Genomic DNA, 16,701 nt, shown 5'->3' on the forward strand with positions numbered 1-16,701 from the left:
TTTAGAAACTTCGGACCGGCCCTGAGATTCCTTCATCTCTTTGGGGAGCAGCTTTACAACATTCATTATAGCCGTTGACATTAACCCTATCAGATTCAGAATCCATCAACTTCTGTATCTTCGGGAACAAGGTTTTTTCTCAAGGCAAGTCCTAACCTCCTGTAAAATAAGAATAACAGTTGACAACTCAGCCTCATCTATTTGAGCTAATCCAGTATTCTCTATATTCTTTTCAATCCAACGTGTCTGAGTGTCTCAAAATAAACTTATTCGTAACCCAAAACACACGATCCTCTAGTCCAGCTTGCAAAGGATTATGAAACCTCTTTGCCAATGTCAGAGTGAACTGAAGCCAGTTGGCAAAGTATTGAGGCTGAAAATTCAGTGAAAGTACACAAGCGAAATCCTTTAACGTAACTTCTTCTGAGTATATGTTGTATAAACACTGTGAGACAATATTCCATGTCCTGTTCCATACACAATCGCTAGACAGATATAGGATTATCTGACGGCAGGCAAGCCACATTATAATTGGTCAGAAAATAGAGTCGCAAATTAGTATCAAATTAGCGACTTATTTGCAACTAAACTTTTCGATCACACTTTAGTGGAAAAGTAGTCACAAAAAGTTGGTACAATACGTTGAAAATGCGAGAAAGATAGGTGTACTAAATTTTGCGACTCCATAAACACAGTCGCAAAAAAAGTCACAAAGTTTTGCATATAAATACAAACGCTCATTCATTTATTTTTTTTCCATCCCATTTCAAAGCAAAAAAAAAAACTAAAGAGAAAAAAAGAAAGAGAGAAGACAAAACAAAACGAGAGTTAAAAAGGAAAAAAGACGATGTGGAATAATCCACGAGAATGGATGTACAACAAAATCTATCTTAACACTAATCGTTCTCGAAGGACTATTTGGCGGGTGTGGAAGAGTTCATCATTTTTGCAAGCCATGTTCCATGACAGAAAAAGTCGGTTTTATTGTCTTTGTGTAGTATGTCAAAATTCCAAATCCTTGAAACCTATCACAATTTCAAGGGTAGTGAAACGTCCTTTGCCACTTTCTTGCACGATTTTGGTGGCTTAGTTTTTCAAATACATAGATAATCATAATCCACACTCAATATAAGATGCATATAAGTTAGTCAATACCAAAAATATCAACAAAGGAGCACTTTAAATAGAATTTTTTTCCTATTTCTAATACAAACAATATATTAGAATAGTGAAAAATCAAGAAAGCCAAACCGACCTTAGCTCAGTTGGTAGAGCGGAGGACTGTAGTTGACGCAGATTATACTTAGGTCACTGGTTCGAATCCGGTAGGTCGGAAATTATATTCTGAAGTTTTTGTTTTTTCATTTTTTCAATATTGTTTGACAAGAGTATAACAACAACAAACTCATTACTATATGAAAAATTAGTTTAAGAGAGTGCGTACATGTTGAGTTTATTATCAAGCATGAGTGGAAATATCGAGGTTCTTTTCACTATACTTTACACCGCTAATGGTTTACCCATCACTTTCCTATATTTACGAGATTAATTTAAGAGATTATGCGATTTTCTTATATTGTTTGTGTACATTCTTACTTTGTTTACGACTTTTTAGAAATGGATTACTATGTGTATCCTAACTTAATGCAAATCATTGTGTTCACTCAATTTTTATATTAGTACTCATGGCTCGAGTATAATAAAATCCGACCTTAGCTCAGTTGGTAGAGCGGAGGACTGTAGTTGAAGCAGAATATCCTTAGGTCACTGGTTCGAATCCGGTAGGTCGGAATTTTCTCTTGCATGGGTCTTTTTATTGCGTTTTGACATTTGGTTTGTTGAATATTAGATTTAATTGGTACATGTTAGGCAGAGAATTACACATAATCAAAAAGATTTGTTCGAATTCTGACACGTTAGGTAGAGAATTAGACATAATCAAAAAGATTTGTTCGAATTATATTCTTACACAATCCGTATGTTTAAATTTCTGAAATATTGATACCATAAGAAATGATTTAAACTTTTCTAAAAACTATGAGCTTTCCTAGTTTCTTTCATTTAATCAAGATATAGTTATAGAGTTTTGAAAAAAAAAAAAAAAAAACTATAGGCATAATTATATTCAAAGGCTTGAGGGTTGTGCCTATAAAATGTCAACGTTCATCCAAGGGTAGTGAAATGCCCTTTGCCACTTTCTTGCACGATTTTGGTGGCTTTGTTTTTCAAATACATAGACAATCATAATCCACACTCAATATTAGAAACATATATGTAAGTCAATACCAAAAATATCAACAGAGGAGCTCTTTAAATAGAATTTCTTTTTCCTATTTCTAATTCACACAATGTATTAGAATAGTGAAAAATCAAGATAGCCAAAATCTGTTTAGGGTTTTAAACTTGTTGGATTAATTCATAAATTGCATCATGCTTAGGCTCGTCTACTTCTCACTCGAGATCAACATTTAGTATAGAGAATTGTATATGACTTGGTCTATTTTGAAATACGAGTATACTTTATTCAAGGTGGACGTGCCGGAGTGGTTATCGGGCATGACTAGAAATCATGTGGGCTTTGCCCGCGCAGGTTCGAATCCTGCCGTTCACGTATTTAGTTACTGTGTTTGTAAGTTTCTAAAGATGTGTATCCTTTTTATGGAATTTTATTTTGAATGGTTTTCCACCGATCATGTTAGTTTCTATTTAGTTTTTAGTATACATATAAAAATGTGAATCAATATATAAGACAACGTGAAAGCTATAAAGTCACCTTTCTTTGTACTTCTCTTCTCGATAATTTTCAGATTGAGTAAAAGTCTTATTTTGAAACATCTACATGCATAAATTGTTACAATACAAAACCGACCTTAGCTCAGTTAGTAGAGCGGAGGACTGTAGTTGACGCAGATTACCTTAGGTCACTAGTTCGAATCCAGTAGGTCGGAAATTACATTTTAAAGTTTTTGTTTTTTAGCTTCTTTTCAATATTGTTTGACAAAAGTATTACTACAAACTCATTATTATATGAAGAATTAGGCCTTGGATGATTACTAGTTTTTAAGTGGTTTTTGGTTTTTGTTTATGGAAAAATCTATTTTTTCACCATTCAAGATTTAAAAAAATTAGATTTCCTAAAATTTAGGGAAACTAGTTTTTGAGTGGTTTTCTTCAAGTTTCAAAGAGAAACTAAAAACCATGATTTTGAGTATTTTGTGAAAAACTTTTTTTTTCATCGTGATTATGTTTCATTTGTGATTTTTTTTATTTTTTTTAATTAATTTTTTTATTTATAGCAAAGAACCAAAAACCAAAATTTTAAAAACTAAAATCTAAAAACCAAAAACCACTTAAAAACTAGTAAACATTCAGGGCCTTAGTTTAAGAGAATGCGTACATGTGTAGTTTATTATCGGGAATGAGTGGAATTGTAAAAGTTCTTTTCACAATACTTAAAACTGCTACTGGTTTACCTATCACTTTCCTAAATTTACGAGACTAATTTAAAAGATTAATTATGCGATTTTCTTATATTGTTTGTATACATTCTTACTTTGTTTACGACTTTTTAGGAATGGTTTACTTTGTGTATCCTAACTTAATGCAAAGCATTGTGTTCACTCATTTTTTATATTAGTACTCATGGGTCGAGTATAATAAAATCAGACCTTAGCTCAGTTGGTAGAGCGGAGGACTGTAGTTGAACCAGAATATCCTTAGGTCACTGGTTCGATTCCGGGAGGTCAGAAATTACATTCTGAAGTTTTTGTATTTTAGTTTCTTTTCAATATTGTTTGACAAGAGTATAACTACAAACTCTTTATTATATGAAAAATTGGTTTAAGAGAATTCGTACATGTGTAGTTTATTATCGGGAATGAGTGGAATTATAAAAGTTCTTTTCACTATACTTAAGACCGCTACTGGTTTACCTATCACTTTCCTAAATTTACGAGACTAATTTAAGAGACTATGCGATTTTCTTATATTGTTTGTATACATTCTTACTTTGTTTACAACTTTTTAGATGTGGATTACTATGTGTATCCTAACTCAATGCAAACCTTTGTGGTCACTCATTTTTTATATAAGTACTCATGGGTCGAGTATAATAAAATCCGACCTTAGCTCAGTTGGTAGAGCGGAGGACTGTAGTTGAAGCAGAATATCCTTAGGTCACTGGTTCGAATCCGGTGTGTAGGAATTTTCTCTTGCATGGGTCTTTTTATTACGTTGTGACATTTGGTTTGTTGAATATTAGATCTAATTGGTATATGTTATGCATAGAATTAGACTCAATCTAAAAGATTTGTTCGAATTTTTAAACGATTGGTATGTTTAAATTTCAAATATTGATACCATAAGAAATGATTTCAAAATTTCGAAAAATTATGAGCTTTCTTAATTTCTTTCATTTAATCAAGATATAGTTACAGAGTTTTGAAAAAAAAAAAAAAAACTATAGGCATAATTATAATCAAAGGCTTGAGGGTTGTGCCTATAAAATGTCAACGTTCATCCAAGGGTAGTGAAATGCCCTTTGCCACTTTCTTGCATGATTTTGGTAGCTTTGTTTTTCAAATAGATAGACAATCATAATACACACTCAAAACTAGATGTATAGATGTTAGTCAACACCAAAAATATCAACAAAGGAGCTCTTTACATAAAAATAAATTCCTATTTCTAACAATGTATTAGAGTAGTGAAAAATCATGATAGCCAAAATTTGTTTAGGGTTTTAAACTTGTTGGTTTAGTTCATAAATTGCATCATGCTTAGACTCGTTTACTTCTCACTCGAGATCCACATTTAGTATAGAGAATTGTATATGGCTTGGTCTATTTTGAAATACGAGTATACTTTATTGAAAGTGGACGTGCCGGAGTGGTTATCGGGCATGACTAGAAATCATGTGGGCTTTGCCCGCGCAGGTTCGAATCCTGCCGTTCACGTTTTTATTTATTGTTTTTGTAAGTTTCTAAAATTGTGTATTACTTTTTATGGAACTTTTATTTTGAATGGTTTTCCATCAATCATGTTAGCTTCTATTTAGTTTTTAGTATTCATATAAAAATGCGAATCAATATATAAGACAACGTGAAAGCTATAAAGTCACCCTTCTTTGTACTTCTCTTCTCGATAATTTTCAGATTGAGTAAAAGTCTTATTTTGAATCATCTACATTCATAAATTGTTACAATACAAAACCGACCTTAGCTCAGTTGGTAGAGCGGAGGACTGTAGTTGACGCAGATTATCCTTAGGTCACTGGTTCGAATCCGGTAGGTCGGAAATTATATTATGAAGTTTTTGTATTTTAGTTTCTTTTCAATATTGTTTGACAAGAGTATAACTACAAACTCATTATTATATGAAAAGTTAGTTTAAGAGAATGCGTACATGTGTAGTTTATTATCGGGAATGAGTGGAATTATAAAAGTTCTTTTCACTATACTTAAGACCGCTACTGGTTTGCCTATCACTTTCCTAAATTTACGAGACTAATTTAAGAGATTATGCGATTTTCTGATATTGTTTGTATACATTATTACTTTGTTTACGAGTTTTTTGATATGGGTTACTATGTGTATCCTAACTCAATGCAAACCTTTGTGTTCACTCATTTTTTATATAAGTACTCATGCGTCGAGTATAATAAAATCCGACCTTAGCTCAGTTGGTAGAGCGGAGGACTGTAGTTGAAGCAGAATATCGTTAGGTCACTGGTTCGAATCCGGTAGGTCGGAATTTTCTCTTGCATTGGTCTTTTTATTGCGTTGTGACATTTGGTTTGTTGAATATTAGATCTAATTGGTATATGTTATGCATAGAATTAGACTTAATCAAAAAGATTTATTCGAATTCTTAAACGATTGGTATGTTTAAATTTCTCAAACATTGATACCATAAGAAATGATTTAAAAATTTCTAAAAATTATGAGCTTTCTTAGTTTCTTTCATTTAATCAAGATATAGTTACAGAGTTTTGAAAAAAAAAAAAAAACTATAGGCATAATTATAATCAAAGGCTTGAGGGTTGTGCCTATAAAATGTCAACGTTCATCCAAGGGTAGTGAAATGCCCTTTGCCACTTTCTTGCATGATTTTGGTAGCTTTGTTTTTCAAATAGATAGACAATCATAATACACACTCAAAACTAGATGTATATATGTTAGTCAACACCAAAAATATCAACAAAGGAGCTCTTTAAATAAAAATAAATTCCTATTTCTAACAATGTATTAGAATAGTGAAAAATCAAGATAGCCAAAATTTGTTTAGGGTTTCAAACTTGTTTGTTAAGTTCATAAATTGCATCATGCTTAGGCTCGTTTACTTCTCACTCGAGATCCACATTTAGTATAGAGAATTTTATATGGCTTGGTCTATTTTGAAATACGAGTATACTTTATTGAAAGTGGACGTGCCAGAGTGGTTATCGGGCATGACTAGAAATCATGTGGGCTTTGCCCGCGTAGGTTCGAATCCTGCCGTTCACGTTTTTATTTATTGTGTTTGTAAGTTTCTAAAATTGTGTATTACTTTTTATGGAACTTTTATTTTGAATGGTTTTCCATCGATCATGTTAGCTTCTATTTAGTTTTTAGTATTCATATAAAAATGCGAATCAATATATAAGACAACGTGAAAGCTATAAAGTCACCCTTCTTTGTACTTCTCTTCTCGATAATTTTCAGATTGAGTAAAAGTCTTATTTTGAATCATCTACATGCATAAATTGTTACAATACAAAACCGACCTTAGCTCAGTTGGTAGAGCGGAGGACTGTAGTTGACGCAGATTATCCTTAGGTCACTGGTTCGAATCCGGTAGGTCGGAAATTATATTCTGAAGTTTTTATATTTTAGTTTCTTTTCAATATTGTTTGACAAGAGTATAACTACAAACTCATTATTATATGAAAAATTAGTTTAAGAGAATGCGTACATGTGTAGTTTATTATCGGGAATGAGTGGAATTATAAAAGTTCTTTTCACTATAATTAAGACCGCTACTGGTTTGCCTATCACTTTCCTAAATTTACGAGACTAATTTAAGAGATTATGCGATTTTCTGATATTGTTTGTATACATTATTACTTTGTTTACGACTTTTTTGATATGGGTTACTATGTGTATCCTAACTCGATGCAAACCTTTGTGTTCACTCATTTTTTATATAAGTACTCATGCGTCGAGTATAATAAAATCCGACCTTAGCTCAGTTGGTAGAGCGGAGTACTGTAGTTGTAGCAGAATATCCTTAGGTCACTGGTTCGAATCCGGTAGGTCGGAATTTTCTCTTGCATGGGTCTTTTTATTGCGTTGTGACATTTGGTTTGTTGAATATTAGATCTAATTGGTATATGTTATGCATAGAATTAGACATAATCAAAAAGATTTGTTCGAATTCTTAAACTGTTGGTATGTTTAAATTTCTCAAATATTGATACCATAAGAAATGATTTCAAAATTTCTAAAAATTATGAGCTTTCCTAGTTTCTTTCATTTAATAAAGATATAGTTACAGAGGTTTGAAAAAAAAAAAAAAACTATAGGCATAATTATAATCAAAGGCTTGAGGGTTGTGCCTATTAAATGTCAACGTCCATCCAAGGGTAGTGAAATGCCCTTTGCCACTTTCTTGCATGATTTTGGTATCTTTGTTTTTCAAATAGATAGACAATCATAATACACACTCAAAACTAGATGTATAGATGTTAGTCAACACCAAAAATATCAACAAAGGAGCTCTTTACATAAAAATAAATTCCTATTTCTAACAATGTATTAGAGTAGTGAAAAATCATGATAGCCAAAATTTGTTTAGGGTTTTAAACTTGTTGGTTTAGTTCATAAATTGCATCATGCTTAGACTCGTTTACTTCTCACTCGAGATCCACATTTAGTATAGAGAATTGTATATGGCTTGGTCTATTTTGAAATACGAGTATACTTTATTGAAAGTGGACGTGCCGGAGTGGTTATCGGGCATGACTAGAAATCATGTGGGCTTTGCCCGCGCAGGTTCGAATCCTGCCGTTCACGTTTTTATTTATTGTTTTTGTAAGTTTCTAAAATTGTGTATTACTTTTTATGGAACTTTTATTTTGAATGGTTTTCCATCAATCATGTTAGCTTCTATTTAGTTTTTAGTATTCATATAAAAATGCGAATCAATATATAAGACAACGTGAATGCTATAAAGTCACCCTTCTTTGTACTTCTCTTCTCGATAATTTTCAGATTGAGTAAAAGTCTTATTTTGAATCATCTACATTCATAAATTGTTACAATACAAAACCGACCTTAGCTCAGTTGGTAGAGCGGAGGACTGTAGTTGACGCAGATTATCCTTAGGTCACTGGTTCGAATCCGGTAGGTCGGAAATTATATTCTGAAGTTTTTGTATTTTAGTTTCTTTTCAATATTGTTTGACAAGAGTATAACTACAAACTCATTATTATATGAAAAGTTAGTTTAAGAGAATGCGTACATGTGTAGTTTATTATCGGGAATGAGTGGAATTATAAAAGTTCTTTTCACTATACTTAAGACCGCTACTGGTTTGCCTATCACTTTCCTAAATTTACGAGACTAATTTAAGAGATTATGCGATTTTCTGATATTGTTTGTATACATTATTACTTTGTTTACGAGTTTTTTGATATGGGTTACTATGTGTATCCTAACTCAATGCAAACCTTTGTGTTCACTCATTTTTTATATAAGTACTCATGCGTCGAGTATAATAAAATCCGACCTTAGCTCAGTTGGTAGAGCGGAGGACTGTAGTTTAAGCAGAATATCCTTAGGTCACTGGTTCGAATCCGGTAGGTCGGAATTTTCTCTTGCATGGGTCTTTTTATTGCGTTGTGACATTTGGTTTGTTGAATATTAGATCTAATTGGTATATGTTATGCATAGAATTAGACTTAATCAAAAAGATTTGTTCGAATTCTTAAACTGTTGGTATGTTTAAATTTCTCAAATATTGATACCATAAGAAATGATTTCAAGATTTCTAAAAATTATGAGCTTTCCTAGTTTCTTTCATTTAATAAAGATATAGTTACAGAGGTTTGAAAAAAAAAAAAAAACTATAGGCATAATTATAATCAAAGGCTCGAGGGTTGTGCCTAGAAAATGTCAATGTTCTTCCAAGGGTAGTGAAGTGCCCTTTGCCACTTTCTTGCACGATTTTGGTGGCTTTGTTTTTCAAATACATAGACAATCATAATACACACTCAAAACTAGATGTATATATGTTAGTCAACACCAAAAATATCAACAAAGGAGCTCTTTACATAAAAATAAATTCCTATTTCTAAGAATGTACTAGAATAGTGAAAAATCAAGATAGCCAAAATTTGTTTAGGGTTTTAAACTTGTTTGTTTAGTTCATAAATTGCATCATGCTTAGGCTCGTTTACTTCTCACTCGAGATCCACATTTAGTATAGAGAATTGTATATGGCTTGGTCTATTTTGAAATACGAGTATACTTTATTGAAAGTGGACGTGCCGGAGTGGTTATCGGGCATGACTAGAAATCATGTGGGCTTTGCCCGCGCAGGTTCGAATCCTGCCGTTCACGTTTTTATTTATTGTGTTTGTAAGTTTCTAAAATTGTGTATTACTTTTTATGGAACTTTTATTTTGAATGGTTTTCCATCGATCATGTTAGCTTCTATTTAGTTTTTAGTATTCATATAAAAATGCGAATCAATATAAAAATGCGAATCAATATATAAGACAACGTGAAAGCTATAAAGTCACCCTTCTTTGTACTTCTCTTCTCGATAATTTTCAGATTGAGTAAAAGTCTTATTTTGAATCATCTACATTCATAAATTGTTACAATACAAAACCGACCTTAGCTCAGTTGGTAGAGCGGAGGACTGTAGTTGACGCAGATTATCCTTAGGTCACTGGTTCGAATCCGGTAGGTCGGAAATTATATTCTGAAGTTTTTGTATTTTAGTTTCTTTTCAATATTGTTTGACAAGAGTATAACTACAAACTCATTATTATATGAAAAGTTAGTTTAAGAGAATGCGTACATGTGTAGTTTATTATCGGGAATGAGTGGAATTATAAAAGTTCTTTTCACTATACTTAAGACCGCTACTGGTTTGCCTATCACTTTCCTAAATTTATGAGACTAATTTAAGAGATTATGCGATTTTCTGATATTGTTTGTATACATTATTACTTTGTTTACGACTTTTTTGATATGGGTTACTATGTGTATCCTAACTCGATGCAAACCTTTGTGTTCACTCATTTTTTATATAAGTACTCATGCGTCGAGTATAATAAAATCCGACCTTAGCTCAGTTGGTAGAGCGGAGTACTGTAGTTGTAGCAGAATATCCTTAGGTCACTGGTTCGAATCCGGTAGGTCGGAATTTTCTCTTGCATGGGTCTTTTTATTGCGTTGTGACATTTGGTTTGTTGAATATTAGATCTAATTGGTATATGTTATGCATAGAATTAGACTTAATCAAAAAGATTTGTTCGAATTCTTAAACTGTTGGTATGTTTAAATTTCTCAAATATTGATACCATAAGAAATGATTTCAAGATTTCTAAAAATTATGAGCTTTCCTAGTTTCTTTCATTTAATAAAGATATAGTTACAGAGGTTTGAAAAAAAAAAAAAAACTATAGGCATAATTATAATCAAAGGCTTGAGGGTTGTGCCTAGAAAATGTCAATGTTCTTCCAAGGGTAGTGAAATGCCCTTTGCCACTTTCTTGCACGATTTTGGTGGCTTTGTTTTTCAAATACATAGACAATCATAATACACACTCAAAACTAGATGTATATATGTTAGTCAACACCAAAAATATCAACAAAGGAGCTCTTTACATAAAAATAAATTCCTATTTCTAAGAATGTACTAGAATAGTGAAAAATCAAGATAGCCAAAATTTGTTTAGGGTTTTAAACTTGTTTGTTTAGTTCATAAATTGCATCATGCTTAGGCTCGTTTACTTCTCACTCGAGATCCACATTTAGTATAGAGAATTGTATATGGCTTGGTCTATTTTGAAATACGAGTATACTTTATTGAAAGTGGACGTGCCGGAGTGGTTATCGGGCATGACTAGAAATCATGTGGGCTTTGCCCGCGCAGGTTCGAATCCTGCCGTTCACGTTTTTATTTATTGTGTTTGTAAGTTTCTAAAATTGTGTATTACTTTTTATGGAACTTTTATTTTGAATGGTTTTCCATCGATCATGTTAGCTTCTATTTAGTTTTTAGTATTCATATAAAAATGCGAATCAATATAAAAATGCGAATCAATATATAAGACAACGTGAAAGCTATAAAGTCACCCTTCTTTGTACTTCTCTTCTCGATAATTTTCAGATTGAGTAAAAGTCTTATTTTGAATCATCTACATGCATAAATTGTTACAATACAAAACCGACCTTAGCTCAGTTGGTAGAGCGGAGGACTGTAGTTGACGCAGATTATCCTTAGGTCACTGGTTCGAATCCGGTAGGTCGGAAATTATATTCTGAAGTTTTTGTATTTTAGTTTCTTTTCAATATTGTTTGACAAGAGTATAACTACAAACTCATTATTATATGAAAAGTTAGTTTAAGAGAATGCGTACATGTGTAGTTTATTATCGGGAATGAGTGGAATTATAAAAGTTCTTTTCACTATACTAAAGACCGCTACTGGTTTGCCTATCACTTTCCTAAATTTACGAGACTAATTTAAGAGATTATGCGATTTTCTGATATTGTTTGTATACATTCTTACTTTGTTTACGACTTTTTTGATATGGGTTACTATGTGTATCCTAACTCAATGCAAACCTTTGTGTTCACTCATTTTTTATATAAGTACTCATGCGTCGAGTATAATAAAATCCGACCTTAGCTCAGTTGGTAGAGCGGAGGACCGTAGTTGAGGCAGAATATCCTTATGTCACTGGTTCGAATCCGGTAGGTCGGAATTTTCTCTTGCATGGGTCTTTTTATTGCGTTGTGACATTTGGTTTGTTGAATATTAGATCTAATTGGTATATGTTATGCATAGAATTAGACTTAATCAAAAAGATTTGTTCGAATTCTTAAACTGTTGGTATGTTTAAATTTCTCAAATATTGATACCATAAGAAATGATTTCAAGATTTCTAAAAATTATGAGCTTTCCTAGTTTCTTTCATTTAATAAAGATATAGTTACAGAGGTTTGAAAAAAAAAAAAAAAAACTATAGGCATAATTATAATCAAAGGCTTGAGGGTTGTGCCTAGAAAATGTCAATGTTCTTCCAAGGGTAGTGAAATGCCCTTTGCCACTTTCTTGCACGATTTTGGTGGCTTTGTTTTTCAAATACATAGACAATCATAATACACACTCAAAACTAGATGTATATATGTTAGTCAACACCAAAAATATCAACAAAGGAGCTCTTTACATAAAAATAAATTCCTATTTCTAAGAATGTACTAGAATAGTGAAAAATCAAGATAGCCAAAATTTGTTTAGGGTTTTAAACTTGTTTGTTTAGTTCATAAATTGCATCATGCTTAGGCTCGTTTACTTCTCACTCGAGATCCACATTTAGTATAGAGAATTGTATATGGCTTGGTCTATTTTGAAATACGAGTATACTTTATTGAAAGTGGACGTGCCGGAGTGGTTATCGGGCATGACTAGAAATCATGTGGGCTTTGCCCGCGCAGGTTCGAATCCTGCCGTTCACGTTTTTATTTATTGTGTTTGTAAGTTTCTAAAATTGTGTATTACTTTTTATGGAACTTTTATTTTGAATGGTTTTCCATCGATCATGTTAGCTTCTATTTAGTTTTTAGTATTCATATAAAAATGCGAATCAATATAAAAATGCGAATCAATATATAAGACAACGTGAAAGCTATAAAGTCACCCTTCTTTGTACTTCTCTTCTCGATAATTTTCAGATTGAGTAAAAGTCTTATTTTGAATCATCTACATGCATAAATTGTTACAATACAAAACCGACCTTAGCTCAGTTGGTAGAGCGGAGGACTGTAGTTGACGCAGATTATCCTTAGGTCACTGGTTCGAATCCGGTAGGTCGGAAATTATATTCTGAAGTTTTTGTATTTTAGTTTCTTTTCAATATTGTTTGACAAGAGTATAACTACAAACTCATTATTATATGAAAAGTTAGTTTAAGAGAATGCGTACATGTGTAGTTTATTATCGGGAATGAGTGGAATTATAAAAGTTCTTTTCACTATACTTAAGACCGCTACTAGTTTGCCTATCACTTTCCTAAATTTACGAGACTAATTTAAGAGATTATGCGATTTTCTGATATTGTTTGTATACATTATTACTTTGTTTACGAGTTTTTTGATATGGGTTACTATGTGTATCCTAACTCAATGCAAACCTTTGTGTTCACTCATTTTTTATATAAGTACTCATGCGTCGAGTATAATAAAATCCGACCTTAGCTCAGTTGGTAGAGCGGAGGACTGTAGTTTAAGCAGAATATCCTTAGGTCACTGGTTCGAATCCGGTAGGTCGGAATTTTCTCTTGCATGGGTCTTTTTATTGCGTTGTGACATTTGGTTTGTTGAATATTAGATCTAATTGGTATATGTTATGCATAGAATTAGACTTAATCAAAAAGATTTGTTCGAATTCTTAAACTGTTGGTATGTTTAAATTTCTCAAATATTGATACCATAAGAAATGATTTCAAGATTTCTAAAAATTATGAGCTTTCCTAGTTTCTTTCATTTAATCAAGATATAGTTACAGAGGTTTGAAAAAATAAATATATATAGGCATAATTATAATCAAAGGCTTGAGGGTTGTGCCTAGAAAATGTCAACGTTCTTCCAAGGGTAGTGAAATGCCCTTTGCCACTTTCTTGCACGATTTTGGTGGCTTTGTTTTTCAAATACATAGACAATCATAATACACACTCAAAACTAGATGTATATATGTTAGTCAACACCAAAAATATCAACAAAGGAGCTCTTTAAATAAAAATAAATTCCTATTTCTAACAATGTATTAGAGTAGTGAAAAATCAAGATAGCCAAAATTTGTTTAGGGTTTTAAACTTGTTTGTTTAGTTCATAAATTGCATCATGCTTAGGCTCGTTTACTTCTCACTCGAGATCCACATTTAGTATAGAGAATTGTATATGGCTTGGTCTATTTTGAAATACGAGTATACTTTATTGAAAGAGGACGTGCCGGAGTGGTTATCGGGCATGACTAGAAATCATGTGGGCTTTGCCCGCGCTGGTTCGAATCCTGCCGTTCACGTTTTTATTTATTGTGTTTGTATGTTTTTAAAATTGTGTATTACTTTTTATGGAACTTTTATTTTGAATGGTTTTCCATCGATCATGTTAGCTTCTATTTAGTTTTTAGTATTCATATAAAAATGCGAATCAATATATAAGAGAACGTGAAAGCTATAAAGTCACCCTTCTTTGTACTTCTCTTCTCGATAATTTTCAGATTGAGTAAAAGTCTTATTTTGAATCATCTACATGCATAAATTGTTACAATACAAAACCGACCTTAGCTCAGTTGGTAGAGCGGAGGACTGTAGTTGACGCAGATTATCCTTAGGTCACTGGTTCGAATCCGGTAGGTCGGAAATTATATTCTGAAGTTTTTGTATTTTAGTTTCTTTTCAATATTGTTTGACAAGAGTATAACTACAAACTCATAATTATATGAAAAATTAGTTTAAGAGAATGCGTACATGTGTAGTTTATTATCGGGAATGAGTGGTATTATAAAAGTTCTTTTCACTATACTAAAGACCGCTACTGGTTTGCCTATCACTTTCCTAAATTTACGAGACTAATTTAAGAGATTATGCGATTTTCTGATATTGTTTGTATACATTCTTACTTTGTTTACGACTTTTTTGATATGGGTTACTATGTGTATCCTAACTCAATGCAAACCTTTGTGTTCACTCATTTTTTATATAAGTACTCATGCGTCGAGTATAATAAAATCCGACCTTAGCTCAGTTGGTAGAGCGGAGGACCGTAGTTGAGGCAGAATATCCTTATGTCACTGGTTCGAATCCGGTAGGTCGGAATTTTCTCTTGCATGGGTCTTTTTATTGCGTTGTGACATTTGGTTTGTTGAATATTAGATCTAATTGGTATATGTTATGCATAGAACTAGACATAATCAAAAAGATTTGTTCGAATTCTTAAACTGTTGGTATGTTTAAATTTCTCAAATATTGATACCATAAGAAATGATTTCAAAATTTCTAAAAATTATGAGCTTTCCTAGTTTCTTTCATTTAATCAAGATATAGTTACAGAGGTTTGAAAAAAAAAAATATATAGGCATAATTATAATCAAAGGCTTGAGGGTTGTGCCTAGAAAATGTCAACGTTCTTCCAAGGGTAGTGAAATGCCCTTTGCCACTTTCTTGCACGATTTTGGTGGCTTTGTTTTTCAAATACATAGACAATCATAATACACACTCAAAACTAGATGTATATATGTTAGTCATCACCAAAAATATCAACAAAGGAGCTCTTTAAATAAAAATAAATTCCTATTTCTAACAATGTATTAGAGTAGTGAAAAATCAAGATAGCCAAATTTTGTTTAGGGTTTTAAACTTGTTTGTTTAGTTCATAAATTGCATCATGCTTAGGCTCGTTTACTTTTCACTCGAGATCCACATTTAGTGTAGAGAATTGTATATGGCTTGGTCTATTTTGAAATACGAGTATACTTTAACGAAAGTGGACGTGCCGGAGTGGTTATCGGGCATGACTAGAAATCATGTGGGCTTTGCCCGTGCAGGTTCGAATCCTGCCGTTCACGTTTTTATTTATTGTGTTTGTAAGTTTCTAAAATTGTGTATTACTTTTTATGGAACTTTTATTTTGAATGGTTTTCCATCGATCATGTTAGCTTCTATTTAGTTTTTAGTATTCATATAAAAATGCGAATCAATATATAAGACAACGTGAAAGCTATAAAGTCACCTTTCTTTGTACTTCTCTTCTCGACAATTTTCAGATTGAGTAAAAGTCTTATTTTGAATCATCTACATGCATATATATTTACAATACAAAACCGACCTTAGCTCAGTTGGTAGAGCGGAGGACTGTAGTTGACGCAGATTATCCTTAGGTCACTGGTTCGAATCCGGTAGGTCCGAAATTATATTCTGAAGTTTTTGTTTTTAGTTTCTTTTCAATATTGTTTGACAAGAGTATAACTACAAACTCATTATTATATAAAAAATTAGTTTAAGACAATGCGTACATGTGTAGTTTATTATCGGGAATGAGTGGAATTATAAAAGTTCTTTTCACTATACTTAAGACCGCTACTGGTTTACCTATCACTTTCCTAAATTTACGAGACTAATTTAAGAGACTATGCGATTTTCTTATATTGTTTGTATACATTCTTACTTTGTTTACAACTTTTTAGATGTGGATTACTATGTGTATCCTAACTCAAAGCAAACCTTTGTGGTCACTTATTTTTTATATAAGTACTCATGGGTCGAGTATAATAAAATCCGACCTTAGCTCAGTTGGTAGAGCGGAGGACTGTAGTTGAAGCAGAATATCCTTAGGTCACGTCTCGAATCCGGTGTGTAGGAATTTTCTCTTGCATGGGTCTTTTTATTGATTAACAGAGCCCGCCGTAAGTATGGGTCTGTGGTGAG

At 32.3% G+C, this 16,701-nt stretch overlaps 19 non-coding genes across 19 annotated transcripts; all 19 read left to right on the forward strand.

Annotated features, from left to right (window-relative positions):
• The first annotated feature begins 1,706 nt into the window (after nucleotides 1-1,706).
• On the forward strand, nucleotides 1,707-1,791 carry TRNAY-GUA. The gene is given in 2 exon segments: nucleotides 1,707-1,743; nucleotides 1,756-1,791. It is a non-coding gene; the product is annotated as a tRNA-Tyr (tRNA).
• Nucleotides 1,792-2,529: 738 nt separating this feature from the next.
• Nucleotides 2,530-2,611, forward strand: TRNAS-AGA. The gene has a single exon. It is a non-coding gene; the product is annotated as a tRNA-Ser (tRNA).
• A 2,262-nt stretch (nucleotides 2,612-4,873) lies between these two features.
• Nucleotides 4,874-4,955, forward strand: TRNAS-AGA. The gene has a single exon. It is a non-coding gene; the product is annotated as a tRNA-Ser (tRNA).
• Nucleotides 4,956-5,210: 255 nt separating this feature from the next.
• Nucleotides 5,211-5,295, forward strand: TRNAY-GUA. The gene is given in 2 exon segments: nucleotides 5,211-5,247; nucleotides 5,260-5,295. It is a non-coding gene; the product is annotated as a tRNA-Tyr (tRNA).
• Nucleotides 5,296-6,421: 1,126 nt separating this feature from the next.
• Nucleotides 6,422-6,503, forward strand: TRNAS-AGA. Its single transcript has one exon. It is a non-coding gene; the product is annotated as a tRNA-Ser (tRNA).
• A 255-nt stretch (nucleotides 6,504-6,758) lies between these two features.
• TRNAY-GUA lies at nucleotides 6,759-6,843 on the forward strand. Its single transcript is given in 2 exon segments — nucleotides 6,759-6,795; nucleotides 6,808-6,843. It is a non-coding gene; the product is annotated as a tRNA-Tyr (tRNA).
• A 1,126-nt stretch (nucleotides 6,844-7,969) lies between these two features.
• On the forward strand, nucleotides 7,970-8,051 carry TRNAS-AGA. Its single transcript has one exon. It is a non-coding gene; the product is annotated as a tRNA-Ser (tRNA).
• Nucleotides 8,052-8,306: 255 nt separating this feature from the next.
• Nucleotides 8,307-8,391, forward strand: TRNAY-GUA. The gene is given in 2 exon segments: nucleotides 8,307-8,343; nucleotides 8,356-8,391. It is a non-coding gene; the product is annotated as a tRNA-Tyr (tRNA).
• Nucleotides 8,392-8,761: 370 nt separating this feature from the next.
• TRNAY-GUA lies at nucleotides 8,762-8,846 on the forward strand. The gene is given in 2 exon segments: nucleotides 8,762-8,798; nucleotides 8,811-8,846. It is a non-coding gene; the product is annotated as a tRNA-Tyr (tRNA).
• Nucleotides 8,847-9,517: 671 nt separating this feature from the next.
• TRNAS-AGA lies at nucleotides 9,518-9,599 on the forward strand. Its single transcript has one exon. It is a non-coding gene; the product is annotated as a tRNA-Ser (tRNA).
• Nucleotides 9,600-9,872: 273 nt separating this feature from the next.
• Nucleotides 9,873-9,957, forward strand: TRNAY-GUA. Its single transcript is given in 2 exon segments — nucleotides 9,873-9,909; nucleotides 9,922-9,957. It is a non-coding gene; the product is annotated as a tRNA-Tyr (tRNA).
• Nucleotides 9,958-11,083: 1,126 nt separating this feature from the next.
• Nucleotides 11,084-11,165, forward strand: TRNAS-AGA. The gene has a single exon. It is a non-coding gene; the product is annotated as a tRNA-Ser (tRNA).
• A 273-nt stretch (nucleotides 11,166-11,438) lies between these two features.
• Nucleotides 11,439-11,523, forward strand: TRNAY-GUA. Its single transcript is given in 2 exon segments — nucleotides 11,439-11,475; nucleotides 11,488-11,523. It is a non-coding gene; the product is annotated as a tRNA-Tyr (tRNA).
• A 1,128-nt stretch (nucleotides 11,524-12,651) lies between these two features.
• TRNAS-AGA lies at nucleotides 12,652-12,733 on the forward strand. The gene has a single exon. It is a non-coding gene; the product is annotated as a tRNA-Ser (tRNA).
• Nucleotides 12,734-13,006: 273 nt separating this feature from the next.
• Nucleotides 13,007-13,091, forward strand: TRNAY-GUA. Its single transcript is given in 2 exon segments — nucleotides 13,007-13,043; nucleotides 13,056-13,091. It is a non-coding gene; the product is annotated as a tRNA-Tyr (tRNA).
• Nucleotides 13,092-13,461: 370 nt separating this feature from the next.
• On the forward strand, nucleotides 13,462-13,546 carry TRNAY-GUA. Its single transcript is given in 2 exon segments — nucleotides 13,462-13,498; nucleotides 13,511-13,546. It is a non-coding gene; the product is annotated as a tRNA-Tyr (tRNA).
• A 669-nt stretch (nucleotides 13,547-14,215) lies between these two features.
• On the forward strand, nucleotides 14,216-14,297 carry TRNAS-AGA. Its single transcript has one exon. It is a non-coding gene; the product is annotated as a tRNA-Ser (tRNA).
• Nucleotides 14,298-14,552: 255 nt separating this feature from the next.
• TRNAY-GUA lies at nucleotides 14,553-14,637 on the forward strand. Its single transcript is given in 2 exon segments — nucleotides 14,553-14,589; nucleotides 14,602-14,637. It is a non-coding gene; the product is annotated as a tRNA-Tyr (tRNA).
• Nucleotides 14,638-15,760: 1,123 nt separating this feature from the next.
• On the forward strand, nucleotides 15,761-15,842 carry TRNAS-AGA. Its single transcript has one exon. It is a non-coding gene; the product is annotated as a tRNA-Ser (tRNA).
• Nucleotides 15,843-16,701: the final 859 nt, after the last annotated feature.

The sequence above is a fragment of the Arabidopsis lyrata genome, assembly GCF_000004255.2.
Source record: "Arabidopsis lyrata subsp. lyrata unplaced genomic scaffold ARALYscaffold_1, whole genome shotgun sequence".
Taxonomy (NCBI): domain Eukaryota; kingdom Viridiplantae; phylum Streptophyta; class Magnoliopsida; order Brassicales; family Brassicaceae; genus Arabidopsis; species Arabidopsis lyrata.